This window comes from Macrobrachium nipponense, chromosome 2 (genome assembly GCF_015104395.2).
Source record: "Macrobrachium nipponense isolate FS-2020 chromosome 2, ASM1510439v2, whole genome shotgun sequence".
Classification (NCBI taxonomy): domain Eukaryota; kingdom Metazoa; phylum Arthropoda; class Malacostraca; order Decapoda; family Palaemonidae; genus Macrobrachium; species Macrobrachium nipponense.
Window position 1 is genome coordinate 53,859,381 of NC_087201.1, and position 15,000 is coordinate 53,874,380.

General features: G+C 38.5%; 1 protein-coding gene across 4 annotated transcripts in view; it reads right to left on the minus strand.

Moving 5' to 3' along the window:
* LOC135220588 (glucose-6-phosphatase 2-like) overlaps positions 1-15,000 on the minus strand; it is a 275,548-nt gene that overhangs the window by 91,769 nt on the left and 168,779 nt on the right. The window lies entirely within an intron of this gene.

Here is a 15,000-nt window from a genome sequence, read left to right on the forward strand (position 1 = left end):
GCCAATTTTCGTTTCCCAAAGGGAATTCGTTTACTAATATTCAGTGTTTGTATTACTTCCAGTCTGCATTCCCGACCCCAGCTCGCTCTGCAATTTTAAGTTTTTCTAACAAGTAAACGCTGATATTCTCCGCCCCGCGGTTTGCTTCCTTTGGTTCAAATGAAATGGGTGCGTTGCACAAAATTCTGGAGGGCCGAGGAATACGAGTGAGCAAACACCGTTGTAAGGGTATGCACAGTGGGGGAAATTATCATTTTTATATTCTACGCTCTGTCGGGTGTAGTATTTTAAGTCCTGGCACTTTTTTTTTTTTTTTTCGTCTTCTCCAAACTTCTGCCCTTGAAAAACTCAAGTGTCCTCAAGTCACGGAGTAGCATGATTTCAGTTTTTCTCGCAAATCTTTCGTGTTGTGTTAAAATCCACAATTCTTTTCTGGGTCTATCAAACCTAGTGATAGAAAACCTTTAGGAAAACTTGTCCTCCGTCTAAGTTACATTAAAACACAAGTAAAAATTTTACCGAAGAAATCGAGCTTGTTGTACAGCGTATAATCAAGGCCCAGTAAACAGATCAATCTTCGGTGGCTTCGGTATAATGCTGTATGAGCCGCAGCCCATGAAACTTTAACCACGGACCAGTGTTGGCCTGCTTTATATAGTTGCCAGACGCTTAGATCATGACTAATTTTAACCTTAAATAAAATTTAAAAAATATTGAGGCTAGAGGGCTGCAATTTGGCATTTTTGATGATTGGAGGGTGAGAAATCATGATACCAATTTGCAGCCCTCTAGCCTCAGTAGTTTTGAAGATGTGAGGACGGACAGAAAAAGTGCGCACGGACAGACGGCGTCATCTCAATAGTTTTCTTTTACAGACAACTAAGACTCCTAAATAGATGGAAATGAACCGAAAGAGCCTTTCTCTTGTGCATTTTATCTCTTTTCACGCCATAATATTTATTTAGGTGTGTTGTTGGTGTAATCAAAGACAAATCATCATTCTTCCATTGCTTTATAATGTTGCTGAAGAATATATTTTCAGATCTTGTATAGAGACATTCATTAACTGGTAGCCAATATCAACGCAAGATACAATAACATACCTGTGATGCTTCTATAGAGTGAACTACAAGCACTGACGGTGAATTCATATCAAGACTTGTTAAACCGACTTGAAAACTGCCTTTGAATTGGTTACCTTTAGGCTCTGGCCTCTTATAGATAAAACTTGTACCTTGGTGTTACAAATCATGATCTTTATCTCATTCACAGTTTTAGGTGAGTGGAAGCTGACAGTTCTTATCATTTGCCTGTGGAAACCCGTTTTGCGCCTGACTTTAATTTAAGCATTGAATTGCGTACCTGGTAGGTGATCGCCTGCTCAGGTTCAGAATTGCAAGGCTAATACCTGAAGCCACCCGTCTTTAATAACAAATAAAAGATGTGTCTACTACTACTACTACTACTACTACTACTACTACTACTACTACTACTACTACACACACACACACACACACAAGGTCTACTGTTTATTTGTAATTGTAGTTTCACTTTTCCTGTAAATTAGACTTATTTTGATTAGGAATTGTTGCATTTAATTATTCGTGACCGAAAGTTGTACTTATGCAACAACTTTAAAACAGACCTCCCAAGAAATCCAAATTCTCTTCAGTCTCAGTGGCGGAACTATAAGGTCAAAAACCGTACATATATACTGGCTGCCCAGGAGCAAGATTCCCTGCCGGCATATAACCGAAGGAATACTATAATCGGTTTACTGATCTGATAGCAGGCAAAAATTTAGTATTATCAATTGTTGTCAGAATATCCTTACAAACTATTCCAAAAATAGTTTATAAGGATATTCCATATGAATGTACGATTATGTTAAGGAGTAACATGTTATAATCATGACTACTTAAGCATTTTAAAATGTGCCATGGCCGTTATGTTTTAATATAATAATATGCAAATGGCCACAATGCTCTTACTTCGTTTTTAAAGAAATGTAAGTAAGATGGCAGTAATTCCGAATGAAATAAAAAAGTAAAAGTTTACCACAGAGACGTTTCAAGCAAGAAATCGAAAACTTGACTTTGTACAGATCCTCCATCAAAGCCGATGGCAAAATTCAGACTGTAAACACTGGGTATGAAGTCATCCTTCACCATACTACAACTAAGTATGGCTATTGCATTTGCGTAGCTGTTACAAGCTATGCAGAAACATGAATGGAACCTATTCGTAAAGTTACAATAACAGTTATTACTGCAAGTAACTTCACAACGCTGATTAGCTAGACTTGGTATAATGCAAGTCAAGGATTTTCTACGTTACTGGCATCTTCTCTCACTTGTGTTTTTATCATCTGTAAGTGCTGTGTAAACCAAACTGCACAATTTTTCTTCTCTGAACAGTTGTAAGGCAATTTTAACAATTAATAATGTTAGAATCTTGCCTGCTATCAGGTCAGTGAACCGTTTATAGTGTTCCGTCGATTTTATTAAGCTGGTTATATCCGGGCAGGGGATCTACCTCCAGGGCAGCCGGTGTACTATATGTACGGTTTTCCTAAAATCATTAGACTTCATAGTCCGGCCATTGAGACTCCGAAGAGAATTTGGATTTCCCGGGAGGTCTGTTCTACAGTTGTTGCTCCAAAGAGCGTGGGCAGCAGATAGGTACCAGACTGAACTTCATCCTACTCTCTCCGTTGTGCAGTTGCTGCAAAAGCTAAGGTATAATTAGTTTTCGATCAGGCATAATTATGAAATGTAAAGGTGGGTACACACGTGCGAACCGAACCTTGTATTGTAACCGATTCTTGTAACAAAAACGCAAGTGTGGACGGTTCCTCGAACCCGAACCCCGAACCCGCGAGGTTCGAGGCTCGGTTCGCCCTCCGTCCCGCCAATTGTCGGTTTTTGGGCCCCGCATCAAAGGGAGGTCTCTTTGAACGTTACGCCATGTGTGGACGGGGCCTGTATTACACGCGTAACAACAGAGGTTGCTGAACTTGTTAACACCGACTATGAACAAGACCGTCCATAGTAGAGTCCCTTGTTTTGGTCAGTCAGTACGTATATGTCTACCATGGCTGATTGGCTGATTGAAGTGACGAAGAGGTCCTTCAATTTATTAGCTATTACGAAGAACAGACTTCTTGGAATCTCAAGTCAGCGAGTAATTCCCGTCCACTATTTCTACCCTTCTAGTATATAACCTTGATTGCCGCCATCTTCTTTTATTTCGCTTCATCTTCGTTAAATAATGTGTATAAATGTACGCGGCAGCTGCTACTTGCATGGTGGCCATCGTCGGTAAACAACCCGGACAGAGACAGACTGGTGATCGCAGTGGATTGAAATGAAGTTACGTGCTTAACGTGGTTACGGTTCGTCCTCTACATTTTGACACCTTGTAACCGTATATGCGTAACTCAGTTACGCATACAAGGTTCGGCTCTCACGTGTGTGTACCCACCTTAACAATTCTTAGCCAAAATAAGTCTACTTTACATGAAAGTGAAACTACAATTACAAATAAACAGTAGACCTTGTGTGTGTGTGTGTAGTGGGCACAATTCTTTTTTTTATATGTGAGGGGTGGATTAATGTGTTAGCTTTGCAAGTCTCAACCTGAGCAGTCGACCACCTACGAGGTATACAATTCAAAGCTTCAAGTCAGGAGCAAAACGGGTTTCCACAGGCAAATGAAATGAAAGTGAACAAAAAGCTGAATATTAAGAGATGATGCAGTGGAAGGTGCTTGTCATTAAAAAGAGAAAATGACTTGAAACGGTAAAGGGATGAGCTGATCTTTGGGAGAGAGGGAAATAATAAAGCAGGAAATGTCGTCTTAACAGCACTGTACTTCTTCCTTTCTTCATATAAAGAACGAGAGAACGCATACACGTCAAAACAAATAAAAACACGAAGGAAAAAAAGGCAGGTGTGTAATCTGGAGGAGAGTAACAAATACTCATCTGAAAAGAGGGCAGGTTATTGGAATTAGGGGAAAAAAGGCTGGGGCGGGGGGGGGGGGAAGGGGGGGGGGGGGGGAAGGGGGGGGGGGGGACGTTCCAGTGTTAGGTCCGGAAGGGAAAGAGGCCGCTCCTGGAATAGGATATGAGGGATATCTAACCTGCCAGGATTAAATGGCAAAGGTAGTGGCTTTACCGGTACTGGAAGATGTTGTTAATGAAGACTATCAAGACTTCAGGCAAGTAATTGTAGGAGTTCACATCGCATTCTGGAAAAGACCGAAGGGGAAACTGAGCTGCATTATTAGAACTTATTCATTTGGGACTCAAAACGGATCTCCGAGAGAGAGAGAGAGAGAGAGAGAGAGAGAGAGAGAGAGAAACTTCCTGTCAGAGCGAGAGAGAATGAGGGACAGAGAGAAACAGAGAGAGAGAAATATGAAAGACCAAGTCCCGGACAATGAGAAATACGTTTGTGAGTCTTCGTTTGATTAATTCGATAACACAGATATTATTTTGAGGTTCATTCGGAATCCCGATATTGGTGACCAGGATGATCTCATTCTGGTTAATGAAATGGAACTCTGTGATTACGGATTAGTTGAAGGGACCCAAGGTGAGGGCGTGGGGGAGATGGAATGGGACACTGCGGTGGGAGATGTGCGTGGAACGGGGTAGGAAAGCTGATTAAGATCAGCTCCGAAGGTTTTGGATATTAATCGGGGGTAGGATGGGATGGAGGTAGGTGTGGGGGGAGGGGGAGGGGGTGGCGCTATTTCTGATGCGAAATGAAGATAAGATTGCGGCGGTTTCCTCGGCAATAACAGATCAGATGAAGGGGGATTTTTCAATGACTGACAAACAATACAAATAAAGAGAACATAATCAGGATAATTACACCATTCAATAATTATCAAAATTATCTTACGGAATTTGCAGTTCATGTTTGTTTTGATCAGATTTTGACCAAGAGCCGTCTTTCTTTGATAAGACAATTATTGAATGAACAATTTTTGTTTTGGCTTTCGTGTATAATGCTCCAAAAAGAAGTATGAAGAAAGATGAAATATAGTTTAAAAGTATTGTACATTATTACGTCAATGAGTTCAACACTGATCCGCTTCCATTAACTACATTCATATTTCGAGGACTGAATTAAGGACGAACACCTGTGCAGAAAACTAGCCAGTTAATACACTTAAGCTCAGAAGCGTTGCACGGAGCCCTTTGTGCATATTCACTGCACTGTTCACCATTATCCTTCACACTCACTGTCCCGCAACATTAGATCCCCTCAATACCAACACCTCTTCCCCTCCCTCGACCAGAACTTTCTGAGTCTTCGGTTTCTCCTTTCTCGATACACTTCCAAATTATACAGCCCAAACCATCTCACAGCACTTTGGTCCATCTTTACATCTATACTAATGCATTGATTTTCTGTGAAAGAAAACAAAACCATTGAGTTGGCTATTTGTCTGTCCGTCCGCACTTTTTCCTCTCCGCCCTCAGACCTTAAACACTACTGATGCTAGAGGGCTGCAAATTGCTATGTTGATTATCCACCCTCCAGTCATCAAACATACCCAATTGCATCCCTCTAGCCTCAGTAGTTTTTATTTAAATTATGGTTAAATTTAGACATGATCGTGCGACTGGCACCGTTATAGATGCCAACAACACAGGCCATCACCGGATCATGAAACTTTCAGATTCATGGGACGTGTATGAGAGTTTCATACAGCATTATACGCTGTACAGAAAACTCAATTGCGCCAAAGAAACTTCGGCACATTTTTTTTTACACATCGCTCAAAGTGTCCCCAGACGTCTCCATTTTCCGATCCTTCTCAATCGACATAAACTATGCTTCTTCTACATACAAAAATTACCATCTTTGCTTCACCCAATTATGACTCACTTCTCTCAAATTACCAGCCTCCATTTTACTAACACTAAACACTTATATACGCATTCAGATTCCATTTTTCCTTGATCCACATTGACGTTCATTGCACCATCATTCTGGTTTCCATTTACCCAAAAATAGCATTGACTTTCATTTTTCCTTGTTTGCAACAGCTGAAATTTTTTTTTCGCAAGCTTCTGCAGTCTCTCCTAACTTTCTGCAAAAAACACTAGGGCTTGTAAACATCAGTCACTTTATGAGTAACTGACTGGTCTCTATGGCTGGCGCACAATAATAGGATTATGTCTACTTTATTTCCTCTAGCTTCTCACATTACTCCATCTACAAATATATGAAATAGGCATGGAGATTAAACCACACCAGTCACTGCTATCCACGTATCTACTACATGCTTCAATCTCATCCTAAATCATTTGAAAAAATTACCCCCTACGCAATACATCATAAAACACGCTCCAAATTGAATTGTGAAGCATGTTGCACTCCCCTTTTCCACTTTACTTTCAATTTTCTGTCATAACTGATATACACATTCAGACACAAACAACTGACTGACCACCACTGCTTTTCCCATATAAATCCATTTGTCATATGGCTCATTTTCTGAATCAAAATCCAAAACACACCTTCTTACCCCATTATGGTTCTTTCTTTTATATCTGAACAACCTTCAACGCAAAAGAACAAAGAAATGATTATGCCTCTCACCAATTTCTTCGCAATCTTTCACAAATCCTGATGTACCTTACAAACACCGGTCAGCCATACAGTCATATTTTCACCACTGTATCACTGTTGCTCTTCCGACACACTTCATAAACTTTCGGGAAAATATTCTCTCGTTTATGCAAAACACTTCCACTTTTGCATCATTCAAATCTAACACTATTATTCCCCACTATTCAACAATCTTCAAAATAAGTGTTATTGACAAAATGCAACACAGTATTCATAGGTATCTCTACAGCATTGCCTCGTTTTCTACGGTTTATCTAATCATAAGTGATTTCCTTTGCATTTATTTACCTTAAAAACAGCATTTTCCCCTTTGCTTACATTCAACAATGTGTTTCGTATGTTGGACTCCCTCCTCTCTTGATATGCTAGTCTCTATTTCTTGTTATTAACCCTGTGTTGTAATGTCTAGTTTAGTTGAAAAACACAAGCATGTTTATATATATATATATATTATATATATATATATATATATATATAACGTATATATATTATACTATATATATATATATATAATATATATATATATATATGTAACTCCCTACATACTATAAAGTCCCAAACACTAAACATAAACACACTACTTTTAGCTGCGAAGCAAACTTGCTTTGAATCATATTGGAAACTGCTAAAATTGTTCAAACCGATTTTCAAAGTACCTCATTTTGACGTTAAAATCAGCAAACATACTGGAGTGGATGTTTCCTGCGCGGGATCATTTGTGGTATTAACGGCCTTTCCAAAATTTCTGCAGTGTTGACTAAATATGTTTGGAACAAATGTGAACCAATTCATACAGCAAGTTTACAGATGTTTGTTATTTACTTACAATTCAGTGGAGAAAAAGATAGATAGTTTATTTATATATATATATATATATATATATCTATATATATATATATATATATATATATATATGATACATATATATATATATATATATATATATATATATAATACACATATATATTTAGATAGTATATGATATATGTATATATATATACATATATATATATATATATATATATATATATATATATATATATATATATATACACATACATACATACACACACACACACACACACAACACACACATATATATATATATACACATATAATTATATATATATATATATATATATATATATATATATATAAATCATTCCCAGAACGTGGAAAACTCGTGGAAAACTCAGGTTTAAAAGTAGATATTACTATTCAGAAACATAATTGCTAAAAAAAACAAAAAGAAATCCATGAATGCCACCGCTGACTTGCAGTAGAAGCACAAAAAGTTAATTCAAGAAATGGTCGTTGAGGGTCGCACCAAAATGAGAATTTGGTTAACAAAGGATCTACATCATTTTTGTCCAAAGAATGAATTGTGTCTTTTATTTTTCACCAGTAAAAATATCGTTCGCTTCCAATGACAGACAGACTTTTTTAAAGGATAAGTTTAAGAGTGAAAGAAGATCTGGAGAGCGAAATTACAGCGAAAAATATATAGCTCCACCGAAACCCTCCAGAGAGCAGTGTTGCAAATTGGCATGTGTTTACCCTCCAAAGTGGGTATAAAACTTACACAAAACCGTGGAAATAAGTGAAATTAGCGTATCTATTTGTAGTATATATACAAATTAGGGCAATTTCATCATTATTGCATTACTATGACAACTAGAATTCATGGATACAGTTTGGAAATCCATCGGCGTATGTGTGAAGCTCCACTAAATTGGCAACGATGCCAGAGAGGCGATCTTTGTCTCTGCCAATGCCAGTGACTATTGCAGATAAAGCAAAGACCTCACATGGCTCCCTAAGGGCTACTGCAGACAAGAGTTCTTTTAACAATAATCTAAAAGGAACTGGTCGTTAGCGGATCAATGTTCGGAACCGAAAACTGACGATTAGGATAACGGAAATAGTCAACAACTCGTCTCCTAGAAAAGCTTAAAAGTGAACAATAATAAAAAGATTAGATGCTATTCGTTTTAGTGTTCTTCTACTGGAGTGTTTCTTAACCTTTTTCGACCTCAGCACCCCTTTTGGTCAGGCCTAAGCAGTCCAGCACCCCGTACCATTGGTTAACACCTAGTTACTACATGGAAAAGTAAAGACAAGTGCAGTACATCTTGGTCATATATTTGGTTCATTCTCCAAAACAAAAACAGTAATTATGGCAATAGCATTGGCAAAAGCAATAAGAAAATAAAGGAAAGATCATGGACAAACTCGATAAATGCGACTTTTGTTGTTGCTTATGTGCGACTAGTTTCTTTTATCGTACAGAACGTGAACACTAGGTTTGTCACAAAGCTTGTGATGATGACTTAATGCAAAACTGTGGAACACTCGTACAAATCAAGTGTTTTTTATCACCATGTTACAACACATCTTAAAGTCAGGTTAAAGTTTATTGAATTTAAAAAATGCTTTAAAAATACATTTGTCCAAACGTATTCCTTCACTACAGAAACACTGATATTTTACTGTCACATATGTGACCTTCCTCAGCACCCCCGAAATTAATTTCAGCACCCCGTGAGGGTGCTAGCACCCCAGGTTAAGAAACGCTGTTCTACTGGAACAGAATACCCAAACGTTCCTATATTTTAGTGACATTTATAAGCCTTATTCAAGTGGCATTCAGAAACCCCCTTTTAACCAGTTTTATCCGGTTACATCCAATCCATATTGTACTTCTAGTGGCCTCAATCTAAAACATTCATTACTGAAAACGCCATCGGGGAAACTATTTCCCGATGGCGTTTTCTGTGACGAATGTTTTACATTTAGGTCACTGGAAATAAAAGATGGATGGGATGAAAACGGATAAAATTTGGCATACGGCGATTTCTGAATGCCACTTCAATAAGGCTTATAAATGTGACTGAAATAAAGGGACGCTTCAGTATTCTGCTGCTTTAGAAGAACACCAACACGAGTAGCATCTCACATTTTCATTATTGTTGTTAACTTTTGAGCTTTTCTGGGAAAACGAGTTGTCGACTATTTCCCTCCCCTTAGGTTAAATCACTTGGATGGATGATTCAAACAGCTTCTCATTACAAATTTTGCAATAGTTTTGTCCTCAGTTATTCTTTATTTAGTTAATAAAATTAAATATGATAAAAATAAAATATACATCTATGTTAATTGAAGACCTATTAGCAAAACAAATGAAACATACAAAATGGAAAATAAAAGCGAAGCATCGTGTTCATAACGGTAATCGATTCTTGACAGCGGAAAAATGCCCTCTGATAACCTGTCAGACTCGCTATGTATCGTGAATACACAGGGTCATCATGGTGGGGTGGGGGGGAGGGGGGGGGGGGGGGGGGGGGGGGGGGGGGGGGGGGGGGTCAAAAGAGAGATGAAAAGAGGTGCTCGCAAGCCCCAAAGCTTTAGAAAAAAAAAAGAAGATAAAAACAAGTGCCTCAAAATGAGCTAAACGTCCTACAAAACATTACCGCTGCAAACGTAAATATCGTTTCAACGTATCATGACAATAATACTATACTCTGTTTTTTTCCATCTGTCCATCCGCCTGTGGTGTTTGCGTATGGTAACACTGCGTCCCGGGCTTTAGATAGTTACATTCAGCTTACATTCAACAATAGTAACAATATCCTATTTCGAATATTAACAGTGTAATTCGCATACAGTAAATTATTGAAACACTTTTCAGTTGCAAATGTAAACCCAGATATCCTTTTATTTACCTAAAACTTACAAATAGCGTAACTATCTAAAGCCCGGGACGCAGTGTTACCATACCCAAACACCACAGGCGGGTGGACAGATGGAAAAAAATAGAGTATAGTTACTGACGCTAAGTATATCTTAGTATAACCAGACCACTAAGCTGATTAACAGCTCTCCGAGGGCTGGTCCGAAGTATTAGATATTTTTACGTGGCTGGGAACCAACTGGTTACCTAGCAACGGGACCTACAGCTTATTGTAGGATCCGAACCACATTATATCGAGAAATGAATTTCTAATCAAGAGAAATAAATTCCTCCTATTCCACGTTGGCAGAACAGGGAGTCGAATCGGTAGGCGAGCACGTAAACCACTCGTTCAACGAGAAACTACTCACTGACCTATTGTAGCATGTTCACACTGAAGGAATACCGTTTCTCAAATTCTCATAACAAGACAGATTTTGAATATGACTGACAAGCCTAACACTGTATTTGTATTTGAACTATGAGGCGAAACAAACTAAAAAGAGAAGACTGTTTAGTAAATGGCACCAATGAGTAGCTCTTTCCAGTTCTCAGTTTAGTGAAGCCATATTAAGCTTAGATGAAAAATCGTTCGGTTGATCCGACATTACTGACCACAGAAAAATAACTGTACTAAAATAGTCTAAAACTTTGATATTTTGGTTGATTATTTTACACAGCATCTGTAGAAGATGTTCCCGCTGCTGCAATAAGGGATTTTCAATTTCAGTTCAATAAAAAGATAACTGACACATTCAGAGTTCTCCGTGGTTTAATGTCTTAGGATTACATTATGCTGTCGCTGGAAATAATGTCATAAGAGTAGTAAAAATAATTTGAATAAATATCACATAAGGTAATATCAAAATCTACTTAAATAACAACATAAGGATGGCAATTTGATTCTGAATTATTGGTAACCTTTCCCATTAACTGTTAACATTCGACTTGCAGTTTCCCTGAATTAGATCAGTGCTGCTACACAGGTAGCAAACTGGATTTCAATGTTCAGAGAAATTGATTAAATTAGTAAACAAATAAAATACCACCTCACTATAAATATTCTTTTGTAAAACTGAAAAAAAATTATCATTCTTTCTCAGAAACCTTTCAGCCTATTCAGTCACTGCAGTACCAACCTACGAATGGAATATAGAATTTGGAAAAATAAAACCCAAGCACTGGGACCTATGAGGGCTTTCAGTGCCTAAAGGGAAATTAAGAGTAATAGGTTTGAGAGGTGCAACGAGAGGAAAGCCTCGCTGTTCCTCTATGAAACAATTGTTAATCGAGAGGGTGGAAAGTAGGATGGAAGCAAGAGAATATGAACAGAGGTACAGTAAAACGAATGAAAGGGGTCCGAAGTAATACCTATAGTACACAGCGTGAGGTACTACACTGATGGCACTAATCCCTAAGGGTTGGTGTGCTTAGGTGAGAAGGAGGGTGCAAAGCACAGGGCTGGGGGTCCAGACTCCATCATACTTACGATTTGAACGAAGCTATTTGAGCCAATCAGTTCCATATTAAATTAGCCGGTTGGGGTTGATACTTAACATACTGTAAACCAAAGCCCGCTCTATAAATGTTTCTCAAATTGTAAAAATTGTTTCGAGGTTCCTATCTACTGAACCAACACTCCTGAACTTATCCCCATCCTCGGGTTCCTTTGCTCGCGATCATAAACGGCGGTGAGGACTCCCTGATCTAGCGTGGCCCGCCAAAGGAAATGTGAAACCACGCTATTAGGCATAAATGTTCTCTCTCTCTCTCTCTCTCTCTCTCTCTCTCTCTCTCTCTCTCTCGTGGATGCTTGTTTATAACATTCAGTTCTTTTGTTTAACCTTTTAAAAGACTCTTCCTTCCCTCTGCAAGGCTGTACTGAGATACTAAAGGATTACGTTAACAATTTGTTTAATCAAAAGAAAATAAAGATCAAGTGATAACTACGATCGTTTGGATACGTAAGGCAAATAACAAAAATTGACAGGCATGACGAAGGGCACGTGGATCAGGCAGCCTGGAAGAAGGAATAAGAGGAACATCATGAAAATTAGGGGCAGAGCTCAGATGACGTCGGGGAAGCATTCTCTTGCTGATGGAGGTTGTTTTGGTCGTGATTTTGGTCTGGCATCTTGTGGCAAAGTGGAGACGAAAAGTTCCCCAAAGTTTCGCCTAAGGTTTAAGATATCGATTTCAAAGGCACTAAATTATATTTCAAATAATAAGAATTTCATAAACTGAGTTCCTTACATATATATTTTTCTACAAACTGCATTATAAGTATTCCTTTTCGAAAATGATAGTTATAAGACATCTTTGCGCACAACCTATCGTTCTAGAGCATTCACGGTTTAGTAATAATTTTAATGACTGTACTGTACGCAGATGCAAATTGACTGATGAAGACAGTAATCTAAAAACTGAATTCTCTTATCAGCTGGTAACGAGTTTGGAGGTCTTAACTGATATGTACATAGTACATGGATATGTTATCAGTTCTTTAATTCTCGCACCAATTAGTACTGGGAAAGTTTTGCCCCTTTACCTATAATTTGCCATGAGATTTGCTGATAGGAGGCTGCTATAACTAACGAGCTTCATGGCATGTGCTACTCTGCACTGAAACCTGGCGCTGTCCGTCATGTCTCCCCTACCCTCACGATCCCCCACTTACCCTGTCCCTGGACCTGGACAAACAGGTTAGCAGGAGGAGGGTGGATGTGTAATGTTACCCCTACCTTCCCAGTCCCCTAACTATCCTACACCCACCCAGGGAGAACAAACAGGCTTGAAGGAGGAGGGTGGATATTTCATGTCTCTCCTATCCTCCCAACCCATTACCTATCCCACCCACATCCGGTCAAGGAATACAAGATCTACTCGGATTTTATTTTTGTAGTTAGACGATGCCGTATCTAACGGACATTTACTGAAGAAAAGAAGACTTCGATTTTACCGAGGCAACAGCACACTCTATCGTTTGATAATAGAACATCAGGTTCGTAAATAGAGTAAGGCTGCGAAATGAAGCATCTCAAGATAAGATAGCTCTTATGAATAACAGCACAGAGGCTCCTGTCAAACCTAAACGAAGGGAATGTTGGGTGCCCCAACTATCTGTGATGAAGCTGGTCACACAACAGCTGTAAGTATGTATCTAAGGTCCCATCACTCTAGACACACTGCAAATTCGAAGGGGATCTGATCTGTGTAATTATATAACGACTCATTCTTCGATGCTCAGTAAACTTCTCGACATTTTCAAGTACTTAGTAACCACTTTCTTGAGTCCACAATGACCAAAGCAGGAGCAAGAATAAACTAATGAAGCTTTCAACTCAGTGTCAGGAATAAAATCAAACAATGATATATTAAAAAAATAATTTGCCTGTAAAAATGACAACGGAGTACTTATCTAAGAAGGGAGTTGAGGGCCAAGACGGGGCTCACGGTTACACGACCTCTTACGTCACCTTAATTTAAAGGTATCTGGTAACTAACCATTGCTATCGGCTAAAACATTAAAATTGTTACCGCAAAGCATTAATAAAAGATAAGAGAAGAGACTAAACTTAAAAAATGCATCGATGATCTTCATGAAATACTTGCAATATAAAACCCATTTCAATAACTGTGATGAAGATAATCGTGATTAAAAAACACCTCGGGACATTTTGGCCCGCAGGTCTCGTTAGGGATAAATGCTTTGAAAATCTGTCTGGTGTCACAACGTATTTTTTCGTAGGCCTTTTCCCGCACATCAAGTGAAAACGACTTCCACGGTGGCCATGATATGGGGGTTGCCACATGAAAGTTCGGGCAACACAAGCTTTCTGCTCAAACTACGATTAACCAGCGATTTGGGAAGAAACATGAGATATTTACGTTCGTGGGTTACCTTCTCCACAGGGTAGAATCCAATTAGTGCCAAAAGAACTCGAGTGAAGTATTATACAGGAACGTCGAAAATAACGGCTAAATGCGAGAGGTCCAGAAGGTCAAGTCTTCCGGGTTTTGACAAGTAATATATATTTGGATGATATTTGGGATGAGGTTCAATGGGCTTATTTGCTGACGTAGCCTGGCATGTTTTGAGTCTCCTGTCTATGTATTGACTAACTCGAGGAAGTATGGCTTTGCTGATCGGACGACTAGCAATGTGGCAAACGTGTTACTGAATGTAGTATTATATTAGAGGGTTATGAGAGCGATGGTTGAACTTCTGAATTTTCACTGTTTAATAAACTCTAAAAGTATCATGTTGACTTGATTTTGGCCCCCTAGTCGTGGGAATCAATACCACAAAGATATCTTTTCATTGTTGATTATTTTCAAACAGAGTAAAGAAATCAAAATTGGTAGGAAAAAGATGGAACGAGAAAAAGTTCAACTGAAATATAGTAAATGCAAAAATGAAATAATTAAAATGGAAGTGAAACATGTTTCGAAGCCTAACATTTATAATCTCTCATTACTTTAAGTAAGTATAAATTGGTTGCAATGCAGATACAGAATTCCACCTTGCTGAAACCAACATGTTTGAAAATACGGATTCCCTATTGACTCTCTTTTTAGAAAAATAAGAACCTAAAGAAAATAAAAGTCCATAAAGAT